General features: G+C 41.4%; 1 long non-coding RNA gene across 4 annotated transcripts in view; it reads right to left on the bottom strand.

Annotated features, from left to right (window-relative positions):
- Positions 1 to 13139, bottom strand: part of LOC130251744 (uncharacterized) — a 434188-nt gene that overhangs the window by 159466 nt on the left and 261583 nt on the right. Inside the window, exon 1 of one of the 4 annotated variants that reach the window (XR_008840220.1) lies at positions 11910 to 12213. The exons of 2 other annotated variants lie outside the window; for them this stretch is intronic. This is a non-coding gene — a long non-coding RNA (uncharacterized LOC130251744). Of the gene's footprint in view, positions 1 to 9838; positions 9976 to 11909; positions 12214 to 13139 lie in introns of those variants that run through there. One more of the 4 variants, XR_008840218.1, reaches the window with a different exon arrangement.

Raw genomic sequence — 13139 nt, 5'->3', positions numbered from 1 at the left:
TGACATTTTTAAAACTCAAAAGCACTGTACCCCATATTTTTGGCATTGCACAGAGAATTATATCAGGTATTATACAGCAGCCTTGTACTGTATAAATATCCTTTGAAGACAACATGGTTGTGTGAGGCAACACAAAGGACCAGTTCTGACAAATGCTTCACTATCTCAATGTTTCTTCTATAGTCACTGGGACAAAAAATGCATGCACCAGCAGTTTATTTTCCTGTTAGAATGCAGGGAGAGCAGGGGACAGATCCTGAAGTTAGTTTTGTGCATATTCAGACCCAGTGAAGACAGCATGTAGAAATACAGCCATTGCCACCATTCTGAGAAAATAAAGGTTAGGACTCAGCCTGTTAATCCACAGAATAAAGGGAGAGAATCTCCTCCACAATGGGACAGTGCTGTCCCTCAGGGTGTGACAGGATTGGCTTCAACAGTCAGGACAAGGGGCTCCAAATTCGCTTCCAGTACAGTGAGAAATTTACATAACCAGCAATACAAAATTCTCATGGTAAAATTTACTTAAGAGCTTGAAATAGCAAATAAGGATTTTTCTAAATATTCATTGGGTACCTATTTTGAACACTCATGGCCTTACCCTGAGCAGTCCAGCTAATTTGCAATTTACACAAAAATCACAGAGGGGATATTTACTTGCCTGAACTTTCCAAGTGAGGCTTGGCACTTTCTGTCCCAGAAGACAACAGTCCAATGGAATTATGATAATCCACAGTCCCATAAAGAAACACAGTATAGAAGCCTCATTGCCCCACAGAAAAATTCTTCCTTCCCAAATCTCTGGAAGACGGTTAGTGTGTGCTCTTCACTGTTCTAAGGCATAAGGCAGAGCATGAGTGGTGCACAGGGAAATGCTGCACACACATTCAGCTCTGCAGTCCCGGGAATACCCCAAAAGAAACCAAGAAAACGCAGGAAACAGAGTTGGAAGAAGAGGGACACAAAAAACAAATAAACATTCTCAAGGAATTTGAGGCTCCTCCTCATGTATGTTAAAATGACACCTAGACAATGAAAAGCAAAAATATTTCTTAATGATATTCTACCTGATTTTTCTGGATTTTTAGGTAGGCAACATGCATCCTTTGCTCAACCTGTCCATGTCTCTCAAATCTTAGGTGGCTCTTAAGGCCTGATGCAAGTCCTCTGTGTTAGGAAAAACAGGAAAGGCTTGGTAGAATTCAGAAATACAGTTGAAGACAAACCTCCATCTAAAAACTCAAATGCTCTACACAGAAAAATAATCAGATCACCGGTATCAGCACTGTAGACACAAAAATACCAAAACAAATGTTCATGAAACTAACGCCTTTAACCACCACTGACTTCTAGGCTGCCCTGTTCTTACCCCTAAATAATTCTGTCCTCAAAATGAAGACTTAGAGCAACACTTTTTGACTAATTCACAGTTAACAAACCCTTGATGTCTATAAAAATAATACTAAATATGAAAAGCCCCTCACTCCCACTAGCATATCATCTTTTCTTTTACTTTTCATTCAAGGCAAGCTTGATTTTTGCAATGACCCAGCAAAAGATTTCATTATGTACTTAATAGTAAGTATATAGTTGCTCATTTGCTTAAGTGCTTTCCTGGGTGAAGGTCAGAGTGCATTGAGCCTTAAAGGATGAAACCTTTTCCCCCCCAATAAAACTTGTAGGAAAAATGGATTAGGTTGGAGCAAGCTTAGTGCTCAATTTAGGACACCAAGTCAATCAAACCTCTTCCTTTACTGTAACACTGTGAAAGCCACAGAACCTGCACTTGGAAATGACATCAAAAGACACAACTGCTATCCTTCTACCCTGATGGGCGGGTAGTCTCCAAATTACACTGGGAGCCATCTTTCCTTGCTCATGTTTTTGAGAAGGATGGATTGTGTAACTAAGGAAGGCATTGGTGTGGTGGTTTATTCCAAGCCAAAGTCCCATGGATGGGTTAGGGCACCAGGGGCTTAAAATCCTTGTCCTGTCAAAGAAGTCTGGGTGTTTACTGATTTTGAGGGATGTTGTTTGTGCTCAACACCTGCCAGAAGCAGGCCATGGAGGAAAGGCTCCCTGGATACAGGAATGGCCCGTGGAGGAAAGGTTCCTCAAAAGACACTCTGTGTGTGAGCAAGAGCTGCCCACCAAATTCACACCATCAGCCACTTGAAAGCCCAGGACACTGCAGAACCCAACCAGGGAGCAAAGGCAGTGACAAAGACTTGGCTGCTTTTGATCTCATTTTAGATCCTTCCCTCACAAAATGAGGAAAAATGCAACATAGACAAACACATGTGACCTGCCAGTCCTCAGCTCTCTTTGTCAAAGGGAAACAATGCCAACACAATTAAGTGACAGCCCTGTGCTAAATACACTGGAATAAAGCAGGCTGCTGCAGCCTCATTCCAGTCACATTCTCCAGCAGTGGGTTTACCACTCTGCAGAACCGCTCGGCTGAGCCGTTATTCTTTGCCTGCTTTTTGATCAATTTTACGGTTAACCTGAGCATCTCTGATCAATCAGATCTTTAGATATTCATAAGCCCAACCTCAGGAGGAGTCAGAAACCTTAATTTAATTATTATCCAACAGGCCCATATGAAAGCGGGCATATAAAAGCCAGCATTCATAGTAGTCAACAGTTTTCTTCAGAGAACGGTATTGATACTGCATGACCTCTACAGAATGGAAAGCTGCAGAAATACCTCCGGCTGCTGTTTATGTGCAGTCACATATGGCTCCTGAGGTGTTACCAGGCAGCTCATATACCTCTTAAAGAACTTTCTCTACACTTAACAATTCTGATTTCTCCTCAAGTAGGGAACAAACATTCTTTTTTAATCTTTTTTTTCCTGTTTCAAAAAGAGTTTATGATAGTGTCCCCTCGTTTCTGAGCACCATAACACTCTGATGCTAAAAACATCAAGTCCCTATACACAAAGAGCTCTGGCAGAGGTTAATCGTGGACTCAAACAATGGCACACTTAGACTCAAAGCACAGCATTGAAACCTGTTTCTATGCAAGCACAAGATGACCCATAAAAAAGCAAATTTTATTCCTAAGAAGCATGTGGAAACAGGCACTCCTAACATTGAAATCAACTCGAAAAGTCAGGCAGAAAAGACTTTCCAAGATAAAATTACCTTACCTTGTAATTCCTTCCAAGGGCAGAGGTGTATAGAACCAATCCCAACAAGTTCTGAATATCTCTCAAGCACTACTGTCTCATGTTACTTTTAAGTTCAGTGTTGCCCTTCCCAATCCATCAGCATCAGCCCCAGAAGCAGGAGAAGGAGGGGAGGCAGGAAAGATGAAACAACAGAGAATGAGAAAGTCAAACCAACGCCTTTTGGGTACAGTGCTCATGGACTGAGCACAGAAGGCTGTGGGAGCCCACAGCTTCCAAGCCTTATCACAGGTAGCTCTGAATGGCACAGGGACAAACTGCCATGGACAATATGAAACCTTTTCCTTTCTTCCTCAGAACAGTGAATACCCCACAAGACTGAAGTATGATCATATGACTGAGAAAGCAATTTGTTAAAATGACACAGCAGGTTAGGAATACACGACCACTGAGGTCTTTCCCCCACCCAACTAGGTGTTCAAAGTATGTTCCTAACACACAGTTTTTAAATAGACACGCTGAGAACACGGGGGCTCTGGGTGGCATTCCATCACTGCTGCTGCACCTTTTAATTAGTGTGTAATGAACACACTTATCACCGACACCACATCTTTTATCATGTTAAACTGTTGAGACATTCTGCTCTAACCATCAAAGACACAAAATAGCTGCAGCAAACTGATCCCTCAGCAAAGTCAGACAAGTAAAACCTGCGGCCATTTCATTTGCAATATTCCCCTCTCGTGCAAATATTGATGACTTCTCAGCTTGGGGGAGTAACACAAAAAAAACCCCAAAGATGAACACCTAAAAAAGCAAAAATAAATAAGCAGATGTCTCTTTCAGCATCAGATGACTCTGGGTTTTTTTTTTCTAAAGTGAGCTTTATCTCAACACTAACTTCATGGAAACCTCTATTTTCCCAAGAAGAGATCATACCTTTCTGTTACATTACAGATAAAACAGTTCAATTCTCACCATATTCAACTCAAAATATTACACTATAAAAAGTACATTTTATTTTTAAAAGTACCTATGGATTTTTATAAAATAAAGGTACAAGCATTTAAGTAAATTATAGTCTTCTGGTGATCACAAATTGCAAGATGTGCAAGCAGATAAGGTGAGTTTAAAAGAGCACACGTAACTTATTTTTATCATGTCATGTGTCACCCTAACAGGATGATTTTAACAATTAGACCCTGATGTAAAGTAACACCTATAATAGTTGTGTTTCCAACCTGGTTTTGAAGTGGGATTAAGGGAGAACAGGCCTTGTGTGTGCAGAACCTCACCTTTCTGCCAGCAAATAAGAGAGTCCGTTCACTGACAAGGGGACACAGAGGCACAAAATGGGAGCTTCTGTCAGAGGCAGAGTGCCTGGGTCTGCAAGAGAGCAGCAGAATCCCAGTGATTCACAATCACAGGAGTTCTGTCATCTCCTGCAAAGACACTGCTTTTGGTCTCACCACTTGGTCACATTTGGCCCAAACGCTTTGGCCATTTGGGGAGATAAAGAATAAGGCACAAAGCGGTGGCAAAATGTGGGGTCACCAAGGGAATAAAATTTAAATGAAGTTAAGTGAGGTCAAACTAAGGGAAGTAAATGTATGGCATTGACTACACTGCTGTCCTGCTTTGTGTGCATACGGAGGTGCAGCCCTAAAGCAATAGTGGTTGTGACAAAATACCCGAGGGCACAAGTGCAAAGCTGTGCAGAGGAAACACAACCTCTGCATCCTGGACAGCTCAGAACAGATCAGAGGGTGAAACTTCAGTGTGGATAAGCCCATGAGCTACACCCATGCAGTCTGAGAACAGAGAAGATGACACACACAGACAAATTAATATTAATATTATCTATTAGGACAGCCATCAAATTATAATGCAGAATGAAGACTACTCCTCTACCACTTCAGACAGACAGTTCATTTACTCAGAGAGGTTCTTAGTATGGAAAGAAGAGCAGAGAACAGCAGCTCCTCTCCTGAGGGACATGAGTAAGGGTGATTCCACGGCAGAGCAGGGGCTTTACCCCCAGCTCATGAAATCCTCTGTCTGGGCCAAGGGGGCTGCTCAGCCTCCAGGGCACGGCACATTACTGAGCAAGCACCGAAAGTGTTCAGGGAGAGCTGTGCTTTTGAAGTGGTTCTTTTGTCCTGTCTGCAAGATGAATGCAGCTTGCAGAAACTAAGTTTCTTTAGCCTGGGTTGTACAGGTATGGTGGCTGGCAATATCTGCAGCCAGGCTGTGCAAGGTACAGCTCTTCAAAGTACCTCATATACTGGTGTAAGTGGTAAGTAAAAGCAGAAGAAAATGATGACATTCTTCAAGAAACAGCTTTAGGTCCTTGAAAATGATTATTTCGGTTTGCCTGCAACTGTAAAAATGAGTTTCAGATAATAGCTTTTCTTTTATATAGTAAATGATAAATGAGCATTTAAACATTGACTCATCCACCAACGAAGATATAAAGAACATAAAAAGTCACTGTGCTAACAGGGAGTTTGAGAACTAAAGTCACCTGATTTTTCAACCTGGTGATTACACCATAAGGATGTTCATTTGTCTTTACTTCCACTCCAGTGTTCCAAAAAGTATATATATTTCCACCAAAGACAATCAACCCTTTTAGCTTTGGCCATTTATATTTCTGAGCTAACCCCCACAAGAGCCTTCTGTTCCAAGTTCATGGGTCTTTTATGACCACAGAGACAATCACTGCAATATTCTGACCTCAGGATATCTAAAGAGAGCAAAAATACTTATAAAAAAAAAAAACCAGTGTTCCCCCTCACTCAGTACAGGACTAAACACCCTGAGAAAAAAATCCAGTGAAAATCTTACCCATTTTGATTACCAATAGCAGTTCACACAATCAACTCTGCCTTTGGTCTACACGCGACAGGAATAAGAAGGAAAATCATTACATTGGACCAAATATTTTCAGAAAGGAGGAGGGGAATCCAAGCCAAAATATTAAGAGTATGAGAAGGGAGTTTTATGTTTACGAACATGCAAGTTCTCATTTTCCTAGAAAATACCTCTCCAAAGCTTTATAAAACATACTAAGGTGACAGAAGCACAGAGAGTTCACATAATAACAACTATAATTTAACACATTGACTGAATTTTAACATTTCAAGAGACAATCTGTGATCACAGAGTCACAGGTATAATTCCTTGTCAAGGTTTTATTTCCATTGTCCCCTGCATCATGAAAGGAAACCACAAGTAGTAACATTTTATTGTGCTCCATGCACACACACCTTACATAAGATTTCTGGAGGCTTAGGGCTGTGTTGGTTTGTTTGGAATCAAAAAGGAAAATTACTCAGTGCAATAGCACAGCCTGCATTTTACATCTTCTGTTCCCTACCTTTCCCACTAACCTACCAGAGATATGCTTGCCCAGAGTATATGCAGCTTTTGGAAGACAAGTCAAGACCTCTTCTAATTTTAGCAAATACATATTTTCAAGTAAAAGCACACTTTTTACATTGTTTGTCAACTCTTTGTGTCTATTTTCTCCAGTGGATTTCCCCTACTCAGATGCTTGGCAGACAGACAATATTGCCATAAGTTTTGGAAGTGCCCTACACATAGCAAACACTATCGTAACAAAAATAACCAAATTAAATGATGCAGACATTTAAAAGCAGAAATTATTTTATAAAAATGCTTATGGATCTCTTCACTGGAATCTTTCAGCAAGAAGTAACAAAGTTGCTTGGTTCAGGGGTGTGATTCTTCCTCTCTCTATTGAGTGATGCAAGAAGAATATCGAGCTCATGAATTTGGTAAGATTTGCTTTCTGGCATTCAAAACCTTTGGAAAATAGTTGGCTGCAGCTCTGTGTGAAAGCCATCATGTCTTATAAATGGCTTCCTGCAATCTGAATGCTGAAATAAAAACCGACCAAAGATGCTGGAGTGCATGAAAATTAACTGGGGTTTCCAATCTGGCATCCTAGCACTCAGACAGCGATTCCTTAATGGGAGTAAAACTACAAATGAGAGCTAGAGTAAGGATGAGAGAGGGCAAACCCACAGTACAAAGTGGAATGTGCTCTTTAATACCCACACAGACTTTGTCCCTGCAGCAGAACAAGTGGGGTGTGCTTGACAGCAATGCCAAGCTCAGCTTGTCAAGCACCTTCTGTTGCAGGACTCAACTCTAAAGGTGCTTATAACTGTAATTTGGGCCAAAATGTCCTCAGAACTATGTCTGGTACAGTTTAAGCAAAACCAGTAGGCTTGTTTCCCAGGTGATGTTTAAGAGAAAATATTGATGTTACAAATAAAATAAAAGAACCTCCCCAAACCCCATCTGCCTTTCACTCCCCAGAAGAGCTAGAGTAAAGGGAGAGCTGGGATTGAACACAAGCAAACGCCCATGGAATTCCTGTCAGCTGCATCCCTGTCTCACCAACCTTAATGGTGGCTTTTCTTGCCTTCAGAGCACTTAACTTTGCACCCTTAGCACTCTTCCAGCACAGGGCTTAAGTGTAATATCCCATCTGCACGTGGGAATGAGCAGCCACCATCCCACCAGGTTTCCAGCCCCAGCCACTCCCACTTTAAAAGATACACCCTAAGGACTGACATACATAATTCGAGTTTTGGATCACAGTAACCCTTCTGAAACCTCCCGTCTTGGCTGTCAAAGAAATTGACCTTTCTCAGTTTAAAGGTGCTTTCTCAAAGGAATCCTCTCAAAACTTAAAGGTTTTTAACATCCATTCAAGAAAAACAATATCAAAATATTTTGGACTCCACTTGTGGACTTCAGAATATATTAATTTGTCCTTAGTAATGCTGGGGCTGCCCAAGGTATTCAATCACTATGTCCAAAAAATAAGTATGTACCATATCATCTACACAGAAATTTAATAAAATATATACAATTAATAAATAATTCAATAAATAATAGTCTTTAAGAATTCCCTGACACATAACCCTGCATTCCCAGCCCTTTAAGTGAGACAGCTTCCACATGCAGCCTCCTTTCACAGCCTCCACACACAATCTGAGCCACCAGACCATTTCACTGAGGCTCAGTGTTGGATGTAATTATACCTGAAACCTCCATTTCCAAAATGCTGAGCTTTGGAAACTTCTGCTGACTTTGAAAATAAGGCCTAACTGTACAAATAAATGCACCCAAGTCTGATTGCTCCCTTTCCACAGCACAGCAGCTACATGGGTGTATTATACACCTTACCCCAGGCATTACTGAGGAACCACTATTAATAACAATAAATCACTATCAAAAATTATAAATAAATTTCAGTAAGACTATGCATAAGACACCTGAATTGTACAAAATTTAGCCTTTTTTTTTTTGTTAGGGGAAGCATGGGGAGAGAAATTGCCTCCACAGAAAGAAGGTTGGAGATACACTGTAGGCACAACTATGTCTGAGTGACCTAAGCCTTCCTTCTCTAGACATACAGAGCAACTTCCAATTCATCCCATAAATCCCATTTCACACAACTAAAATAGCTGCATTTTAAAAATCTCCTCTTTATCTCAACAAAAGGCTTTCTACCAGTTACAAGTTCAGAGAGACTTTGACAGATCTTGCTGCACTTGCTTAAAAAAACCCAGCAAGAAAAAGCCCAACAGATAAACAGAATATTATCACACAATCTAACACAAGTTGTTTAGATCTGGTCTTTTGTGTCTCTGCTGAAGCACCAGAAGGTTTACTGGCACTCCCTTGAGTTCAGTAAATATCTACACGTGTATCTTGTTTAATAACACTGTGGTCTGGCTGTACCAAAACTGCTCCTCAGCAAACCCTTCCTTCTCATGTCACTTTTCCAATAAATATTTGTAACACTTATTTTGGATATTCTCGAGTTCACTATGCAAAAATAGGATTCCTTGTCCTTGATTTATCACAGATCCTTCCTTAGCAATAACTTTACAAGAACTGGAGGATGAAGCCAGGAGACTCTGTGAGAGCTTTCAGCTGAAGCTCTCAAAAACAAACCACCTTTTTAAAGCTTTTTTTCCTGAATAAATTTGATATAGCCAAGCCACTTATAAACTACGGGGTCATGTCCATCTCTGGAAGAAGAGTGTTTCTATAAAAAGGAAGTATAATTTGGTCACAGAACATCAATACTAAAAGCCACTGCCTGGGTGAAAGGCTGGATGTGCAAAGTCAATGGCACAAGTTTGATTGGCTTCGGAGGGAAAGCCACCCCTGGTTCCCTCAGGTGCCACTGAGCTCTGGGCACTCCGAGGGGTGAGGAAATGGCAAACACTTTGTCTTTCTCTCCACAACACTGAGGGGAAAAACAGACTATTCCTCTAAAAACCTGATAAATAAAACTGCTTTTTTAAAAACACATTCTGTATTGACATAGTAGCTACAAGTACAAAGCTGGGTTCCCACTGAAAATAAAAAAATTGTCAGGTCAGGGTTTGTTTTTAATGGTTTTTCATTTCCTTAAAACAATTTCAGCAGTCCCACAAGTAAGTACTAGCTATGCTTAATTCCCACATAGTGGCCACAGTGCAATTCAAGTCCAAATTTTTAGGGAAGATCCTTAAAACTGGATCTTTGCTTCAAAGGCATCTTCATACAAAATAGTCCCCACAAATTTCACAGGCTGAATTCAACTTGAAAGACCACGATCTGCAAATATGCTCTGTATTTTCAGGGGAAACTTGCAAAACATTAAACATCCATTACCTGCAGCACCAGACACCGCCGTGAGGTCTAGCAGCATTCAGCTTCTTCCTCTGCTGGGATGCAGGATGGAATCCCTGTGGTTGGCTGGAGATGGACAGAGGAAGTTTTTCCTTCCAAACTCATAAGGAGAATGCAACCTGGAGCGACTGCAACAGGAGCAGTTTCTAAGACATTTAAAGGTTTAAACATCTCCTGTACCGTGCTTTAGGACATCTGACTGCCATCTCAAACTAAAAACAAAAACCAGGTCGTGCACTCTTACATTTTTGTTGGAGAGCACTCCTCCTCGCATGAGGCAACATGCCGGGTTTAACCACTGAACTCAAGGAGTGTAACACCCAATTACTTCTTTAAGTTACCAAATTCAGGTGTTTCCAGGTGGTAACTGTGTTTGGATTGCAGTATTGCAGTGACTAAAGTGTACTTTAACAACTTTTTAGCAACTCTTGCAACATCATAAATGTTGTTACAATGAAGTCCTTGCACGGGTGTGGACAGGATGGCTCCCAAGGATGGAGCAACTTACACAAAAAGTATGGATAAAATAATGGAAGAAGTTATCCTGAAAGCCACTGTTCATTTCCAAGAAGGGAAGAGGACAAAAAGCAAAGGTACAAGGAAGAAATCTGTAGAAGGTGCAGAAAGAGGAAAGATACAATATTAAGGGTTTAAAAATTCACTTGAACTGCTTTTGGATTACCAAAACAACCACGGAAAATACACAAAACATTTATTGCCTTCCTTATATTTCCATGCAAATTCCTTCTGTCCCAGACCTGTCTCCCTGCACGTGTTTATTCTTCCATCTGCTCTTTCCTGTTCTCTGTCCATCCCCAATCCTGGTGTTCTTCTCACACAGACTTCACTTAAAGTAGGTCTGAGTAACACCCAACCACACAAAGCCTGAATATGCAGGAATTTATAATATTTTACCTTTTTTTTGCTTTCAGTTCTTCTATTCCCATTCCACAAAAATTTACATGTTTCCATTCATGTAACTCTGAAAACTCAGGTTCTCTTCTGATTTTAAATTGAAAGATCATATATTTTAGTAGTTTATTCTCCTATGTGATTGCTGCCCATTCCTGAAACCCCAGCTATTTGCACCTGCACATTTTTCTTCCCTACAGTTGCTTAACTTCAATGACAATTTTAAATTAAAATTAATTTACATGACTAAATAAATTGGAATATTAAAAATAGAACTATAGAGTGATAAAAGCATTGTAGATATTTTAGATATAACACAAAGTTTTTAATTAAAACACAGAATCCTCAATTTGCTCTTAAATAAAACAGTAACCTTCACTTGATTGATTCTAGGAATGTTGCTGATATATCTTGTTATAGCAGCATGAATCACATATTAATTAACAATATGAGTAATTAAAATGTTTTTATTCTTTAAAGATAGTAGAGATGGAGCCAAATATCTATCACACATGAGCAAGATTTATAGTGTCCAGAAATGAAGGAAATTTAAAACAGGAAATTTAGTCTGGCTGGCTGCTATATACTAGGTGTGTTTTAGCTTGCTTGTTCCATAATGGTATGTACAAACTTAGTTGATCTAAGATAAATCTGCTTTTCATGAGGATATTTCTGATGAAATCCTTACAACTAAAGGTAAATGAAGCTCTTACATGTTTACAGGGAATCGACTAATGTTTACAGCTTCTGTCAAGCACCAAAAGCAATTATCTGTGTGCAGAACTTACCTGTCCAGCTCTGCTTCCCTGTCTCAGAGCAATTAAGAGAATTAAAATACCTCAGCAATCCACACGTGAGTTTTCCTCACGCACATCGTGGTCAAATCCCCCTTGCTCATGCCAGCAACATACACTGCAGCCACAAAACCAAACAAATTTATAATTTATATAGAATGAGTGCCCTCAGTGTGTGCCTAGCCCGGCACACCGTTCCCAGCGCGGGCTCAGCCCTCAGGCCGAGCCGGCTCCCCTCAGGAGCCGCCGCCATTTTCCACAGCCTTCCCCGCCTCCCTCGCCGCGGTTCCCCTCCCCTGGGGACCCTGGCTCCTTCCACACTTCTCTCCTAAACCCTTTTTCCTCACCTCCAGAGTTCAACCATCTGCCAGGACAGAATTCCACATTTCCCCACACGCTGATTTCCAGGAATCCCCGGTTCCAATCTGCGCCAACAACTCAGTGCCCTGCGCTGCCTCGTCACCTTGATCTTCACCGCTTACTTAACCTGTGTTTCCCTCTAGCTTTCCTTAAATTTCCTTTTTTATTCGTTTTGTGTCATCTTTATTTTCCCCCTCCTCCTCAGAAGCTGCCTGTGGGTGCCCGGGTGGCAGCAGGGCTGTGAGGGGCTGCTCCCGCCGGTCCCGGCCGCTCCAGCCGCGGGGCTCCCTCACCTGCGGGTCGGAGAACACCCAAAATGGCGCCCGGCGGGGAAGTGTGAGGGGAGGCACGGCGGGAAGCGCCCTGCGGGACCAGAGCACAGAAGATGGGCTTTGAATCCCCAGATTTCTTCAAAACACCCTCCCGAACCCCTTAACAACTTCCACCTGATGCTGCCAGTGCTAAACTTCTGGTGAAAAATACATATGTACATAAATTTATGTCACGCCAAGAAGTATAAAAAAATACAGGTGCTGTGTATTTCGGTACAGAGGTTCTTGCAAGTGCTGGCCACAACAACAGGGATTTCCTTGAGTACCCACACATATGCTGGCTTAAATTAATTAAGTGGAAACTTTGCTCTTACTCTGCTTTCTCCACCAAATCACACAAAAACCCAGCAACCCTTTCTTGCTCATCAGGAACTTTAATATTAAATCAGGATCTTTAACATTGAACCAGGATCTTTGACACGAGCACACTTCAGACATTCCCTAGCAGCGTCAAACCACAGTGCATAATATAATACCGGTATTTAAACCACCATCCCAATCTGGGTTGAAAACAAGGTATTTCTCTGTCTGTAACACCTTTCATTCCTCCTCAATGGGAAGAGAATGGCTCAACTGCAGATCACAGATCTTAAACAACCGGAGTCAAGTTGCAAAAGCCGGTGTTAGCAGGTCAACAGTTTGAACTCCTTTCTCTACACATCTCCACTTGCCATCAGGTCAACACAAATATTTAAGGGCTGAGCGCAGCTGTGAACAAAGCGAGCCGAGCGCTGCCGAAGGGGCACGGATCCTTTCCCCTCACACGCCACACCAAAGTCCCCAAATGCTGCGGCTGCTGTCCCCCTTCCCTCTGACAAAATCCACCTGGCATGGATCCAGCCTGCAGCTCTGACAGCTCCTGTGTGCCATTTCAAATTCTTTCAA

The sequence above is a fragment of the Oenanthe melanoleuca genome, chromosome 3 (genome assembly GCF_029582105.1).
Source record: "Oenanthe melanoleuca isolate GR-GAL-2019-014 chromosome 3, OMel1.0, whole genome shotgun sequence".
Classification (NCBI taxonomy): domain Eukaryota; kingdom Metazoa; phylum Chordata; class Aves; order Passeriformes; family Muscicapidae; genus Oenanthe; species Oenanthe melanoleuca.
Note: the sequence above shows the minus strand (reverse complement) of the source record. Positions and strands in the feature narration are given on the sequence as shown.